Source organism: Epinephelus moara, chromosome 7, assembly GCF_006386435.1.
Source record: "Epinephelus moara isolate mb chromosome 7, YSFRI_EMoa_1.0, whole genome shotgun sequence".
NCBI lineage: Eukaryota > Metazoa > Chordata > Actinopteri > Perciformes > Serranidae > Epinephelus > Epinephelus moara.
Window position 1 is genome coordinate 37,278,056 of NC_065512.1, and position 16,788 is coordinate 37,294,843.

At 41.3% G+C, this 16,788-nt stretch overlaps 1 protein-coding gene across 1 annotated transcript in view; it reads right to left on the reverse strand.

The window, feature by feature from the left end:
* gli2a (GLI family zinc finger 2a) overlaps positions 1–16,205 on the reverse strand; it is a 107,929-nt gene extending 91,724 nt beyond the window's left edge. Inside the window, exon 1 of the mRNA XM_050048313.1 lies at positions 15,719–16,205. The gene's annotated coding sequence lies outside the window, so the exon portion shown is untranslated. The remainder of the gene's footprint in view (positions 1–15,718) is intronic.
* Between the last annotated feature and the right edge of the window lie 583 nt (positions 16,206–16,788).

Consider the following 16,788-nt stretch of genomic DNA (forward strand, 5'->3'; position numbering starts at 1 on the left):
CCAAACCTGTCCTTTAAGCTGTTACATACCAGAACCATCCACTGCTGTCGCTCTTAACCCTTCTTCCAGTTGCATGCTAAGTGGGCAAAAGGCTAAAAACAATGATACACCCAGGAGGAATGCTGGAACTGTCACATTTAATTTACAGGTGGACAGGTGTAGGAGCAAGGGGTGATGGTGGTGAGAAAGTCCACACAGGCTTCTTGTTTCACTGGATTTCAGCTGTACCTTCACTACATCTGGATCAAGAGAGCTCCTTGCATAATTCATACATAATACAGCTGTTTTTCCCCTCACATGGTCAGCCCTAACCACCTTGGCCGGACTTTCTCTGGTACTCTGCAACAGTTTCATGAGAAACCTTTAATTTAACTTCTCTCCATAAGACCTTACCAAAGACTTCCCTACTTTAGACATCACAGCTCATTTTTAGTCTTGGCTGCTACCTAACAGTCAAATGGTAGGCCACTCATTGGTGGGACTGCAGCAAGCAATCCCAGTTTTGTTCTCAGGTTCTCTTTCTTGTTCTCATTCTAACCTCATTTTCTGACACCTAAGTACTTGAACACCATCAGACACCATCAACACCAGACACCAGATGCTGAGGACTTTCAAAATAAAAATCTCAGTGATTTTTTCTTAACTCGAACTCAAACAAGCACACACATACTTTCACAAAACATACACATTATGCCTCCGTATGCACCCTCATGTATTCTACTGATACTGAATAATAATAAGAATATAGGATAGCCTACTGCACAGAATAAATAGTATAACAAAGTAAATATAATAATATAAATATATCAGTTGCTTTCACTATATATCTTATACTTTGTCCCCTTAATCCCTTTCCTATTATTCCAGTGCAATACACCTTCAGGTGCTCCTTCACTGAGCCCAAATGCAGTTTAGCTCCCAGTCATATTTCTCAAGCAATGCTGTTCAGCCCCAAGCTATACATGAAGCAATGCAATCCAGCTTCCAGCTTTTCACGCAGCCAGCGAACTCACCGCGGTTTGTTCAGAAAATGCATTCCCCAGTTTTTCTAAAACTCTCACTTTTGGTTTCCCACATTTGAAACTGTAACCCTGCCAACTTCAATCTTTTAAATGCGTAGACCTTTTTCTGCATTTTTTGGGCCAGCATAAAGAGGAGAAATATCAACACGTCCCTTGGGTCATGGCGAGGTGAAAGGAAAGTCTGCTCTTATCACTTTGAAATCAATGTAACACAAAGCTGGTTACAAACCAAGATCCTATATCAGACTACATTATCCCCTAAGCCTTTTTTTCTGTGCTTCCTTACAGCTTATGGAGTGGGATAAAATTGGTCTGCAGATTGTATTCACGTTGACAAGTTTTATTTAATGTTGCAGCACCCATACATCGTTTTAACATTTTAAGGCTAGTATAAACAATTAGAGTAGAGAATTAGAGAATGAGTAGCAGACACAATTACAATTGCCAGATGGGCAGAAACACGCCTCAAAAGCAATGCTAATATTGCCACATATCTGCTGAATGTGTAACTGGGCAGTTGTATGCTAAAAAGTTCAAAGGTGATGACATGTCAATATTGTATTTACAGCTTGTTCCCGCTGCCCCCGAGGGACCAAAAAAAAATCCGTTATTCCAAGTTTAAAGACCCTCAGAGAAAAATATGAAACTCTTAAGGGCCAGATACACTAAATAGACTTCAAAGAACTGGCAGCAATAAAAGCAGACCTCGCCTTGCGTCGCCTGTGTCTCGGCCAAAAAGTTCATATGTTCTGCCCTTGCGTGAGGGGAAGTAACTCTCCACACCAGCAGGTGGTGGTAGACTGAATTCATCATTCAAAAAGCAACACTGAACTGCCAATCAGAGTGATTTCATTCACTGATGGGCTCCACTGTCATTGATTCATCATGCTGAATTGAAAAAAAAAAACAAGCCAACTGGGGTCGATGAGGGGCAATGGTGCTGGACACACCACATCAACTAGGGTGACAGGTGCTCACCGACAGCCCAACACTGACTGATGGCTTACAACCACCTTGGTGTGTCAGGGCCTTTAGGACACTATTATGTTATTGTTTAAAAAAGATCTTGATACACACAAGCGTTTTAGTACAGTTTCAGAAATAATCTCTGCCCATACTGACCACACCTGAAAACACATATCACATTACCATTTACATACACTGGGCATGCACTCTCCGGTGTAACTGGGAAGGAGATTGTCCACTCTGCAGTTGGTTGCTTAGTTACAGAAAATACTACGAAGATGATGAAAAGTAAGACCAGAGATGTCTTTGTTTAGACTGATGATGAGGTAGAACTGATACTGAAAGTAACAGTAAGGCAGTGGAAAATAAATTGGGAATCATTGCAAAGCAAATACAGTGCAGATTAGAACAGAAGCGGAAGCATTATCTATCGGCAGAGAAAGCTGTGGGAATAACACAAGGAGGATGAAATCACTAAATGTATGTAGAACTCACCATAATGTTTTGGCCTGACATGTTGCTGCCCGTCAAGACTAAAACACAACCTGAAGTTTTGAAAAGCAAAACGGGGTCAGAAGCGTTTTCAAAGGTCCCCATTTTAGGATTATATTGGACCCCAGTCATAAACGTAACAATAGTTATGCGTTTTAAAATGAGGACACATTAGTGTGGTTGTTGCCTTCAGAACAGAGACCCCTTCTTCTAAAGAAAGCTGTAGACACAAACAATATTTGAGACTCTTTCAAGACCCAATAAGAATAATGTCACTATATGTAGTATAGATACATATTGCCTTTTCAAGATTTTTTTTTACTTCTTTCTACTTTGTAAAAAAGTTTAAAATCTAAAACATCCAGCAAATTTTGCGTGATACCACGGCAAAGCAATTCATACCACACTGAGAATGTTTATGGTGATGGACGGCAAGTTTCAAAGACCTCTGGGAGCAGACAAGTTTAGACTAGGACGGAGTGCATTCTCTATGAGTGAATCACTCTTTGGAGAAACGTCTCCATGTGAGGATTTAAAGCTCAGGTCTTAAAGGTCATGAGGTAGATTGTGAGAGGTCTGACAGCAACACATTAGCCATTAGTCTGATTCAGAGGTTGAAACAACATCAGTACAGGCTGTCACACATGTATAGATTCAGGTCAGTCAAGCAAGAAGAAGAGTATTGCCACAATATGCTTTCTCAAACAAGGGTGCAGGTTTTCTAGCCCAGCCGTTTAAGTGCTTCACATGGCTTGGTCAATAAGAGAAATTAGAAAGTAAGGGAAATTCAACCTGTGATCAAATTCCAATTCAAAATGATTTATCATATTGACCTGGAGCAAGATTGTTCAAATATGCCAATCCTGTTTGTAATCACACAGTCATGTAAATTAGGGATTAAAAAAAAAAAGAGATTTCCTTGGCCTCATTCCACATTTTTTTTAAATCTCCTATCTGTTCCAAACCTTTACAATCTGCCAACTGCACATGGGGACTCAATCCCTTACCAAAACCCAATCATCCAGTGGATTGCGGAAGATACAGAGTAATGAGCAGCTAACAACTGATGTAATATAAAAGGCATCTAAAACAGCAGAGAAAAGCCCTGTGGATGAGTTCTTACCCCACCCCTGAACCTGACCTTTCCTGCTAGTAAAGGCAATATCCTGTGGTTGATCTCTTTGTCTCCCTCGACCAACAGAAAACAGATGTGGAGCTCATGGCCTACACATAGTCCTGGGCAGGAAGGAATCTACGTGCAATTTGGGGTTTTTTGTCCTCAGAGAATCAAAAAACTCCAGTGAGGGAACAGATACTAATGTAACTGTAGAATAAACTTAACCCTAATTAACAAATGTACAGACAGGTAGGTATGGTTACAGAAGGATGTAACCTCCGCCAGTACATTCTCCTATAGTAAAAATGTGTAGCCTATACACCGAATAAAAAAATGTTTTAACATTTAATCACCTGAAACGTGTCAACATGTCTACAGCCTGGTGCCTTTTCCTCTAAATTTTGCCAAACCTCAATAGCAATGGCTATATAGAATTTAATAGTGCATGGACAGATTTGTTTGCTTTCACTGTTGCAAATTTAAAGTACCAAATAATCATAAATAGCCCACTGTAATGTAGCCACCTTGTCGTAAAACATAATTAACAAACGATAATTTAGACCTATCAGTTAAGTTGATAGCCATATTTAGAAGTAAGTTTGTTTTAAACATGGTGTCCTAGGTGTCCTAGTAAAAAGCCTTGAATTTAACTGTGTTAAAGTGTTAAAAACATGCTAATCTGTGTGCATTATCTACACCACCATTTACGCAAGTCACTACGAGAAACCACAGACACATTCGGGTTATTAAACCAGACCAAAAAAACAAAAAAAATGGCAGCTCTATGTTTAGTGGGAGGGATTTCTTCTTTCTGACAACAATGTCTACATTTTATGCCAAAGTTTGTCATCAGTTTGCCAAAATAATTTTGATAATCGACAACCTTTGCTGTTGTCACCAACAGAAGGCAGCACCACAAGGTGGCGCAAAAGTAGTCATTGGATTTGTGTATTATTCAAAGTGAAATATTGAGCAGATGATAACAAGAGGGGAAACATCAGAAATCACCAAAGTTATCACAATTCCTTCTGTGGGGATTATCATTGTGTGTACCACATTTTAAAGCAATCCATCCAAAGGTTATGGAGACAGTTCATTAAAAAAACAAAGATGTCACCTCATGGTGGAATTAGAGAAAAAAAATCCAGGGATCACCTAAATCAGTATGGCTTTATCTTCTGGGAACTATGAATGTCTTGGCAAAATTAGAGCAATCCATCTAATAGTTGTTGTGATATTTTAGTCAACCAACTGAAACTGCCATCCCTTGAATAACGCTGCTAATGTGGCTAGAAATACTAAATGTGAGCATCTCAGACGTATGTTATTGTGAAATGAAAAACAAGCTATTTCCATATGTCAGCTTGGGTGCTAGAAAACTGTGAATCACATTTTACTACATTTTCAAATATTCTATATTATGAACTTTTTCTTGAAAAATAAACTGGCAGTAACTAACTGATATTAAAAAAATCTTGAATTTAAAACTGTGATGTTTTAATTGCTGACACCTCACAGCTGAATGAACACTTAACTGTCGCTGTAAGCATGTACTGGAGGTGTGTGTGTGTGTGTGTGTGTAAAAGTCACAGCTGTCACTGGTGCCACATTGCACACTGCTGAGTTGAGCCAGTTTCCTCTCTGAAGCATTTGGACTGGGTCATTCATCTTAAATGTGTTGTTAGCACTCACTCTCGACTGCTTCAGCTGTCAGTAACCTCGCAACTACTTGAGTAAAACAGGCTTTGTGTGTGTATATGTGTGTGTGTGTGTGTGTGTTCCTTTGCAGAACCACAGCGGATGTGCCTACCAGCCAGTGAGTCAAGATTTGGCCAAATCAAAGTTGGCATTTGCTACACTCAGGTTTCACTGTGGTGCAATTTCCACATTGTTGCGGTGAATTCAGCACTCCAATACAGTGCTTGTGATAGTTGACAGTCTGTGTCTGCGATTGTGCATTGCTGGCCTATACAAGCCAGCTGCTGCTGCGTCCAAGTCAGATCTCAGGCCTTTGGTGCCGGGAGTGGGGCTTCCCTTGATGTTGGGGGGATGTCAGTGGCCCAGGACCTGCCAGTATCAGCTGTCAGAGCATGTCACCAGGTGAGATCTTGTAGTAATTGTCACTAACTATGTCAAAACTAAGCCAGCTAAATTTGAAAATGTATCTCTGTCTCACCATTTTAGCCTTCTGAGCACTCTGCTGCAAATAAATTACTGTTCTATGATCCTTCTGTTGGAAATACAACCAACTAGATCCTGAGTTTGGCTATTTTAAAACACTTCAAAGGTGATCATGAAAAGCAAGAGGGGACAGGAGAAGACTTAACAAGCTAAAATTCAACAAAGTAACCAGGCTGTGTCTGTCCCACTGGAAGAGGACCAAGAAAAGGAGTTTTAAGATGTTTCAGTAATGATGGAGATCTTTTTGAAATTATTGTGGGCATGAGGGCTGCAACTAACGACTATTTTTATTGTTAACTAAAATGTTGATCATTTTCTCAATTAATTGATTGGTTGCTTGCTGGTCTATAAATAATCGATTAGTGTTTTCAAAGGGCCAAGATGGCATCCTCATATGTCTTGTTTGTACTAGAACCCAATGATACTCAGTTTATAGACAGAAGATAGAGCAGTATAGAAACCACAGAATATTCCTGTTTAATAAATTGGAATTAAAGAAGTTTTGATAGTTGCAGATCTAGTGGGCAGATTTATACATTTCACAAATCCTTTTTACACTGCCTGTTAAAGGTGGGAATATCTCACCATTATGCCACCTTGCTGTTGCGGAACAAGGGGGGACAGAGTTGTCTCTCCTTTAAGCTGGCATCAGAGGCAGTCAGCATCTATGTAAAAGGGGCAACTGGCAGGATGGGACGGGTGTATCAATTTCATAACATGTTTTGCGTGTAACCTACCACAGGAGATTTAAAAAGCAGCTAGAAGCAGTTAGCGGCTAACTCAACAAAGAAGAACAGTGGCTGAAAATGTCCACAAATTGGGAAAACAGTGAGGTCCGGGAGCTCCTCACCCTCTGAGAAAAGGACGAGATCAGTTGCCATATAACGGGCGGTAAATGGTTGTTACTGCCATGTCAATGCCACTGTTATTGTTTATAAAGAGCTGCTAACACGTGTTATATGTCACATTGGTGGCTGTTGTGTTACATGTCATGCCTGTCAGTCCTCTTTTCCTTCTGGTATGCTGGCAATGCTGTCACACACTAGAGCAGCATAATTTCACCGTTGTTTGATTCTGTGTTAAAAACTGCAAAGAAGGGACTTCGTAGTGGCTCTTTAGTGCATTCTCTTTGATGATCACTAAAATTAGGTGGGGAAAAGAGTGTATATATATTGATATCTGTTATCGGCCAAATGAGTTGTTAAATATCGGCATATCAGATATCGTCAAAAACTCTGATATCGTGAATCCCTAGAAGGGAATGAGACATCCTGAGGTTTAATGTAGAATGGGAAAAATAATGTAATTCTACATTTCCCATAATGTAACCAACGGTATATCTTTACTTGGTTCATGGCCAAACATATTTAACATAACACAACTTCACTTTGTAAAGCAGGCTTTCTGTTGAAAAAAATAGTGATCCCAAAGCCCATTTGGGATTAGGAAGCTCCACAGCAGATATCATACAACTGTTTTCACAAGCTGGGCAAAACTCCCCATGACAAGCAAACTCACCTGTATGTGTAAAATCACAGGAGTGCCACTTTAACTGTGTGCTCTAATTGATCTAGCTTAGTTGGACTAATGAACATGTGGCTCAAGGTGACATTAATGAAATCAACCAAAAGTCACAGTCCAACCACTAATATAATCATTTTAATATTGCAACATGCATGTAATTTTCAAACTTACTTCTGTTTGAACAGTGTTCTTTTTTGCTAAAAATAACTGAGAATAAGACTGACATGTATGTAGATTTTCTGCTGTCTTCACCAACATTTTTTCCACTATGCTTTGCTATGCTGTGACCACCTGTTGACACCGCTGAGTTCAGTCTGAGAGCGGCCTGACATATGAGTCTTGCATGTGAAACAGCCTAGTGCAAAGATGGCCCTGCTTGTAACCAGCATGGTTTTCATCCCACTTTCTCACTAATGAGCTGATTACAAAACATAAGCAAACCTCGTTCTGGCCCAGAGCCAGTGCAAGAGACGGGAAAGAAGAGAGAGGAGATGATGGCAGCAACAGACATGTTGTGAGGGAGGAGGGGAAGGTTGTGGAGCTTGTTGCTAAAGACAACCACATGTCTCTATATCCAAGCTCAACTCTGACTCTTTCTGTCTCTCTGTCTCCTGTCTCCAGCTTCCATCAGAAAGGAGACTGTGGCCTGGCACTGAGTCAGCATGATTTGGAATCTAATATCTCCCATCATATGGAAACGTAAGAAAATGAGCCCAGCCGCCCTGCCCTTGAGGCTGCGTCGACTTTGTAGCTATGGGAGGGCCTAGTGTAAATCATAACTTACTAACTCCTTCCCCTCTCCCCTCCCAACACAAACCCCAGAGTCAGGAGCACAAACAGATCCCACCTCCTTCCCCTCTTTCTTTCTCTGCATGTTGGCTGCATTTTTTCGTCAGTGGCCTCTGCATAGACCCCAATCACTGGCCTCTGTATCAGATTAGGGCCCGCGGCAAACACCGCAGACAATATGCCATTGTCTGCGAGCCTGTGTCACTCTATCTCAAAAGCTCACAGTCACATAGCAAAGCCTGTTGGTTGTTTGATGAGGAAGTGTTAATGATACAGTGAGGGGGAATCATGATCCTCTTCACTACAGTCATATGCCTGATGGCACTTAGAGCTGATCATCTTTTTAAAACAGCCAGCTGGGAATTAATTTTCCCAGAGGGTGAAGGAAAACATCCATGAGCTCTCATATTCCATCATACTATCCAACAGACCCATCACTATTTGCTAGACACCAAAATGATGACTTAAAACTGTTTGTATATTTTCCTACAAAAATGAATACTCCAAAATTCACACATATCCTACGTAATCATGAGCCAGTAGTTCGTGCATGACCCAGATATTTTGGAAGATTGCAATGAAGTGACCAATGCACTAACAGGAGTAAAGAAGGAAGTGGTCGCAAGCGGTCCAGTTAGGAGGCACATTGGGGTGGTAGGTGGGTCACAAAACACAGAACTTACTTTCGGGACTTTCCCCAGTAAACTGGTGTTTGGAACCATGTAAACTTTAGTCAATTTGAGGTGGCTATGTCCTCACATTACTTTTCCTAAACCTAACCACAGTAACTTTACATTAAGGATGTACGAACTGTTGCATGAGGACACGTTGCTTAAAATTACCTAAATTGTACACCGACAGTTGATCTTGTCAGGACCGTAATGCTATACGTCAAAGTCTTGGATGGCCGCACTGTGGAACCCGAACATTTCAGTCACTGAAGCCCCTTTTCCACTGCACAAAAAAACACACGAACACCTGCTAACATCTGGCTATTGTACGTAACGGGAAAGGTTACAATCAATGTTCACACTCCAGTCAAATGACTGCAGTAGTCTTGGGTATTTATTGGCTTTGGCTCTGGCTCTGGCTCTGGCTCCAGCTCCAATTGGCAGTGATGGAAATACAACACCTGGATTAACACACAAATTGTTGCCCCTTTACTGGTGAGATGCAATGACGCACCACCACAAAATATCCATCCGTCTCTGCACAAGCAGCGCTCAAACATTGTTCCAAACATGGTTTAGTGTGCACCGAATTTGAAAGAAAGACGAAATACGTAAGAGGTATAAAAAAGACGTAACCACTGCAACATTTTCACTAGCCTCCATGCTGCGTTCTACTGTTTACTATCCTGTTTTCCGGCCTGTGCGTGACACTGAACATGACATGCCACGAAATATTAAAATTAAAATAAAAAAGAAAGAAACACATACTCGTCTACAGCAGAACCATCTATACAGCTGTGATCTACTGGCAATGAGAAAGAAGTGTATAACCTACTTTAAGCAAGTTTCCTGTGTTAACCCTGCATACACGCACTAGTTTTGGTGGTAAAGGGGTAAAAGTGATTCATCCCATTTGTTAAGGACAATATCACTTCAAACTTACAGGATAAAAGGCAGTCTTAGCTACATTTAAGGTGGAAAAGTATCATTAGGTGTCTATAAAGTAACAAAAAAAATACAAATTATGCCGACCTGATGGAGTCAATAGAAACAAATCCTGCACAATGTTTGATTTAACATGGTTTGGTCAAGGTAATGCCAATGAAAAAAGGAAGTCAATCATATCATCACATTTGAGACACGTTTGTTTTTTTACTTGACAGAAATACCAAAAACTGCCAAAATGTCATCAAATAATTTTTGGTTGACTGACTAATTAATTAATTGTAAGTTACAGCACTCGTTAGTTGGTGCTTCTCTTTTCTCATCTTCTTCATCACTGCCAGGTTTTTATTTAGTCACACAAAAAAAGTTTAAATTGTGTAGGGCTGCAATATGAATTGTCCTCATTAACTATCAATCTATCAATTATTTTCTCAATTAATTGATTGTTTGGTTGATCTATACAATGTAAGACAATGGTGAAAAAAATCTCATTCTATTTTTTTAAAGCCCAAAGATATCTATCATAAAAGACATGAAATCAGTAAAGCTGAAACTAGAGTGTTTTATTCACCCATTAACTCAAGACGAAATATGCTGTAAGAAGTGATGGCAAATAAACAGAGCCAAAGTGTTCAGATAAAACAAACTACATGTCCCTTTTCATTGTCTGTGGAGTTTATCTTGTGTTGAGATAATGAAATTAGCTTTACCATCCCCCTCCTACAAATTAACTGACCTCCCATGACCTGGGGCAGAGTTTCCCCAGAAGACCCCAGAGCTGCGACCACCATTGTTCCTTTGTAAGCTGATAGACAATGATGAGGTTACTGCTAAAATGCTTTTGGGAAACTGGGTTTCCGTTGAGTCAGTATGCGAAACAAGGAGTGTGTGAGGAGTTCAGACAGGATGTGATGTGAAGATCTTTGTGCTGTGCTGGTGATGACACATCATGCATCAAACAGAGTATTGAAGACTGAATCTCTTTATGTTTTGCTCCCTTTTGGAGATTTTGGAGCTGGCTTAGGTTTCGCAGGTCCGCTTCTTCTGTAGTTTAAGAATTACAGAGGCACTGGCATAGGAAGAGGGTTGTTAGACCTTGTTGCATGACTTGGAAATACAGTTTTCCTGAGACAACCTATTTCCGCTGCAATTGTGTGTCCCTCTTCCAGACGAAGGGGAGCGCCTCCAGTGATTGATGAGGTCCATCAGCCTGTAATGAGCTTGTCAGTTATTTTACCATACAACCCTTAAAATGGCTTGTTAAATGCACATCAGGTTCTGCCCTGTTTCTCAACAGCGTGTGTTTTCAGAGGCCTTATGGTCTGAACGTATTCTTTTGATGCTGGTGGTACAATCCAGTGTGACCTCAGTTTCTGTTCTGGGATTCGAGTGCCCACTCATTGCTGCCCTAGTGTAAAGAGGGGAAAGCAGGAGGGGGTGAAATGTGCAACCCACACTTTCCCAAAACTCCACCCCCACATCCCAAATATGATGTGAGCCTATTTAACCTCACACACTTGAGTGAGAATGAACAGGATGCCTCGAGGGGAGTGAAACAACAGGCGTTAAAACAAGCGGGGATTGTCCAGTGCCGTCCCCATGCCCAAAGCAATGGAGATGGGATTCTGTGAAGGGCTCTACACATGAATGTAAGCGTCCATCTCTCTCTCGCTCTCCCACTTTTCCTCTCCATCTGAAGTGCAGGCTGACTGTGAAAGATCATGGTGGCATCGCTCAACACCTAGTTGCCTTTTACAGTCCCCTAAATGGCCATTAAAGTCCCATCAATTCATCCCTGCACATGAGTAAGTTACAATCCACAACACACCCCTCCTCTGTGGGCTCTGAGTGGATGAGACATCTCGACAGCCAAAGTCTCACACAGATCACTGATGCATGAATAATATTCATTACCATTAATTATTATTTGTCAAAGTAAATGATTAAGTAAAGGCACATTACATTTGCTGCTTACAGATCCACAATTGTGAATATTGATATCACTGTAAAGAAAATCTTTCCTGTTACCAGTGCCTAAAAATTAAAAGAGCTCAAAATGCAACATGGCCTTGACAGAAGTAAAGAAGAGAACCACTGTTTTATTCATCTATTTTTGATCCCTCTAAATCAAAGGGCAAGAGTCACATTTTCAGACCCGTATGTTTATCAGGTAGAAGACACGTGGACAAGTAGAAGCTTTGATATCAATCAAAGATACTAACTTCTACATCCTCAGTAGACCAGAATGCATGCCATGTTGCAGCGTACAGTACCTATTTTCTTTTGTTGTTTAAGATTGAAAAACTATGCCACTCCATCACCTACAGTCACCCAACATCCACTCTCTGGGCTTTGTATAAAGTCACAGACTTTTTGGGGGGATTGTTGTGGTCTGAAATGTCTGAATTCACAGCAGCTTTTTTTTTTCTTATTTAAATTGTGATGCATGTTACAATTTTTATAGGTGTGTTTTTTGCAATGAAATTGCCGGGGCAAAGGAACATTACAAAAATTTCCAGGCTGTTTTCATGTGCTGTTCCTATGTTTTCCTACAAAAAGTAATGTACAAAATTTAGTAAATATCCCATGTAATCATGAGCCAGTAATTCGTGCATAACTGCGTAACATAAGCTGCGATCATTTGACTAATGCACTTAAGGAGTAAAGACGGAAGCAATCCAGTACGGAGTTGGGGTGGTGGATGGGTCAAAGAACACAGGACTTTCCCCTGGGACCTTCCCCGGGAGACTGGCGTTCAGAACCGTGTGACCTTTGAGTGAAAGTCATTTTAGGGTACATCCTAACCATGTTTCTTTACCTAAACCTAAACTCCATAACTTAATGTTAATTATATGACTTTACGTTAATTATGGAACCTTATGTTAAGGACATAACGTCATACGTAAAGTGCTGATTTGGAGGATATCATACAAACTGTTGTGTGTGCATTACATATGATATCATACAGACTCTTGTATGAGGATATGTTGCTCTATAATGTTACTCATTATGTAACGTGACTTTACTTTAAAGACGTAATGTCATTTGTGGGGTATTAACTTGTAGCATATCATACGAAATGTTGTATGAGAATATGCTTAAATAGTTTCAATGCTGTCTTGTATTCGGAGCCTATTATTATGAGCATTCAGTGCTTCCAACAGAGTTAGAATCTATTTGTGATGCTGGGGGGTATGGACTGTCTCTGTAAGCATCTCCTGCTCTCTCTACCATGTTAGCACAAGCTAGCACAGTAGCAGCAGCAAACACCACACACCAAGCTGTTAAATGGCCCCAACAATCACACACACACACACACACACACACACACACACACACACGCACACACGTACACACACACAAAAAACGGCTTGGCTCTGTCATTAAATATTTGGTAACGTTAGCCGTGTGGTGCTACCAGTTAGCCCTGCTGTCACTGTGTATGACTCTGTCCCAGGCACAGGAGTAGTCTCATGATAAACAGAGAGGCTGAGCGAATCAATATGCTGCATGCAGCTCTACAATGAAATGAGATTTTTTACCTGTTTTAAACAATCAAATCTGCAGTGAAGTTGTGGTGGACAAAATTGCAAGGTCGTGCAGAATTCACAGGGACTGGCTTAATTTTTGTTGATTACTGTGACTGCAACTTTGCAACATTCTGGAGTTGCTGCATTATGGGAAATGTAGGAAATCAACATATTGAAATGAATGAGGGAAAATGAGAAGATGGTTGGCACTGTAAAACAACAGTTCATCACAAAAATCCCTCCAGAAACACAGCAAAGAACACACTGATGACAAGACTGTTCTGTAAGAATAATAATGACTCCTAGCACTAACTACAGTATGTTTAGGTCAGAGGTTTACACAGTGATTAAGGGAAAAAGCAGCAGCTACCTTTCATCCACAGTCACTAAACTCCAGAGCAAACATTTTTCAGCCAAACCGCAGAGGCCTTAGAAGCACCCCACCTACCGCAACCCCACGCAGGCTGCATTCTCTTACGGCTGCCATCACGAGGTGACAGGCTGCTGAATGGCGTCATCGGTACAGTACAGTGTCTTGCATCTGTGAAACTAGGGTCGCAGTGGGATGGGTTGGGGTTGAAGGCATTCTCTTTTTTTCCCCCAACTTTTGAGTTTACTCAGCAGGAGTGGGTGGTGGCGGTAGTGGTGGTGGTGGCGGTGGTGGTGTGGTGTGGTGTGGTGTGCTCCTCCCCCTCCTCAGAGTCACTCAGACTTCACCCTCTTCACCCTCTCCTCCAACCCTCCTCTCTGTCCCCGTACGCTAGACTTCATCGGTATTTGCTTTCAAAAAAAGCTGTACCCCCTCCTCCGCCTCCTCCTACTCCTCCTCCTCCTTGGTCTATACCCCTCCAACACACACACACACACACACACACACACACACACAACCCAGTCACTCCTTTTCCAGTATTTGGTTCATTAAATTTTCTGTGGACTTCCAGAAAAGAGGCAAAAAAAAAAAAAAAAAAAGGGAACCAGATCAATAAAGTGGGGCCTGTGCACAGAGGCAATGTGTGAAAACGGGGGCTACAGCAGCATACATACAACAGCACACAGGGGCTGGGCTGTGGAGATGAAAGTGACATGGCCACTATGGGTCTCCCTGAACTGAGGCTGAATGAGCTGAATAGGCTCATCCATTCTTTACTCCTTTCACTCTCCATAGGCCCTAACTGTTGGAACTCTTCATTCCTCACAATGGCCAAATGCACTAAAACTTTTTCTTTTTTTTCTCATGCAAATCACCTCAGCCCTGACTGGGGTTGTCATCATGAGCAGCGGAAAACACACATCCAGGAACTTGATTTATTTATTTTTTTTAAAGCTCACCAATATTGGTACCATTTCAAACACATTAATTCATTTTTACTAATTATTCCTTAAGTCTCCTTTAAAAAAAAAAAATCTGCTATTCTTAAACCTTTTCTAGGTCTGTTTCTCATCAGCATGCTAAGAAACTTCATCCGAAGAGGGAGCCCGCTTGGTTTTCAAATGTGAATTATATGGAAAAAGCTTTAAGAAACAGTTTCGTTTTTTCATTTATATGTAGGCCAAAACAACTAACAAAAAAAGTGGGACTCATAAGTCCACACATGAGTTTGGAGATCATTAGCAGCGCCTGTTAGATAGGGGTAAAAGCCAACTGCAAATATAGCTGCTTAAGGGCCCCACAAAGGCGTCAAGTGTTTGTTGACTGCTCAGGCTGGAGAGCAAACAGTAAACTTTGAATCTTTCAACAATAAGTACACATCTCCCACAGTCCTGTCACAGGCAGTGGTGTGTCCATGCTGCTACTGCATTCCTCACACTTTCTGTTTGTTTCTTTGCTTTGTAGCATTAAGAGATTAAAAAACAGTGAAGTGCTCCAAACGCCAGGGAGTGTGTGGGTGACTGCACTAATGGGTGACATTGTAATTGTTTTAATAGTTTTTCATTCAAGTCTTACAAAGGTGAAATGGTGGGAAAAAATCAACGCAAAGTGCTTTTCTTGATGTTGGAATGTACTTAAATTTTAAAGTTATATTTGTAGGCTGTTTAATTGGATTTGTATCTTAAATTTAATCATAAAAACAGCTTCGTTTTTGGAAACACTACAATAGTTTATGTTTAACTATTAAAAGCTGTGTAGAGGGATTGGCGCCGAGCTTTCCGATCACATCTCTTCCCATATGGATCAAGTTGCAAGACTAAAAATTTTTTGGATTCCTGTGTCAGATAAGTTCAAAGTGCAAATGAGATGTGTAGCTGCCCTGAGCCTCATCTGCCGCTGACACGCAAGACAACACAGAGAGAGAGAGAGAGAGAGAGAGAGAGAGAGAGAGAGAGAGAGGAGGATAAAGCCACCGGTAAAACAAAACACTTTTAACTCCACTCAAGTGTGAATGTAAGAGCAGAAAAGACGAAAACACATAAGCACAAGGCAAACTGAGAGCGACTTCTCCCAAACCCGCGGCTGTCAGCATCACCATAAAGTTGCCTTACCTTCTCTGCCGTCTCCTTTCACTTCGAAACCGAGGCTCTTCCACTCACTCTTTTTGTCCGAGGAAAACTTTGCCTGGAGTCTGATTCCCGTAAACTAGGACTGGGCTGGCACCACCAGTGAACGCAAAACGCGCAAACGAGCCTCTCCGGATTTGACGCGAAGCTCCATGAACCGAGTTAAGAAAAAGTTTTGAGACACTCAAAGTTTGCACGGCATTACCACCTCCTCTATCCCGGAGAGCGATTCAGTGCGGAGCAGAAGTCGAGTCTAACTTTTTCTTACAATCCATCTTCTCCAAGAGGTGCGCTCTTGTGTGCGTGCTTTGCGCGCTTTTCAGCAAACTAACATGACGCGTAAAAAGCTTTGTTATTTCTCTTGGGTATGCGTAAAAGTTTGGAACTCAAAGCTGTTTGGCTTCGCTCGACAGTTGTTGCAGAGACATGCGGTGGTGTTGAGATCTTCAGGCTGCTGATCTGTTTTCAATCCGACCCCCCTTCTCTCTCCTTCCCCCCCTTTACCATCTCCCCCTCTCTCACTCCCCTTACTCCCTGGTGAGTTGGGCCATTTGCTGCACCAGATGGGCCGGGCTAACTCCATCCAGCAGTTGCAGACGGGGGAAAGTTAGATAAAGTTTCATTTATTGTTCGATTTTTCACGGGCTTTACAGTTAAGAACGTCTATCGGTGCCAGTTTGGGTTTACAAGAATTATCACACTTAAAATACACACATTTGCATCAGTTACAACTGTGCTCCAGAAATCATTTGCTGATAGTGTTACATCAAGCTTCTTGCACATGCAAAAAAGAGCTCTTGAAGCTCTAATTGTATTGTTTTTCTTTCGGAGCAGTGATTCTCTGAGTAAGTGGACAAAAAAATCAAGGCACTCTCAGTACTTGAACAAACCATAGGCACATTCCGCAACAAACACATCCAGACCCTGTAGTTAAAGCTGGTTGATTTCATAAGTAGACAGCAAACAATCTTCATAACTCATGCTTTGTTTATTCTCATCCCTTTTCATCTTAGCTGGAACCTTTTATTCAGCAGTGCAACGGGGGCAGCGGTGCA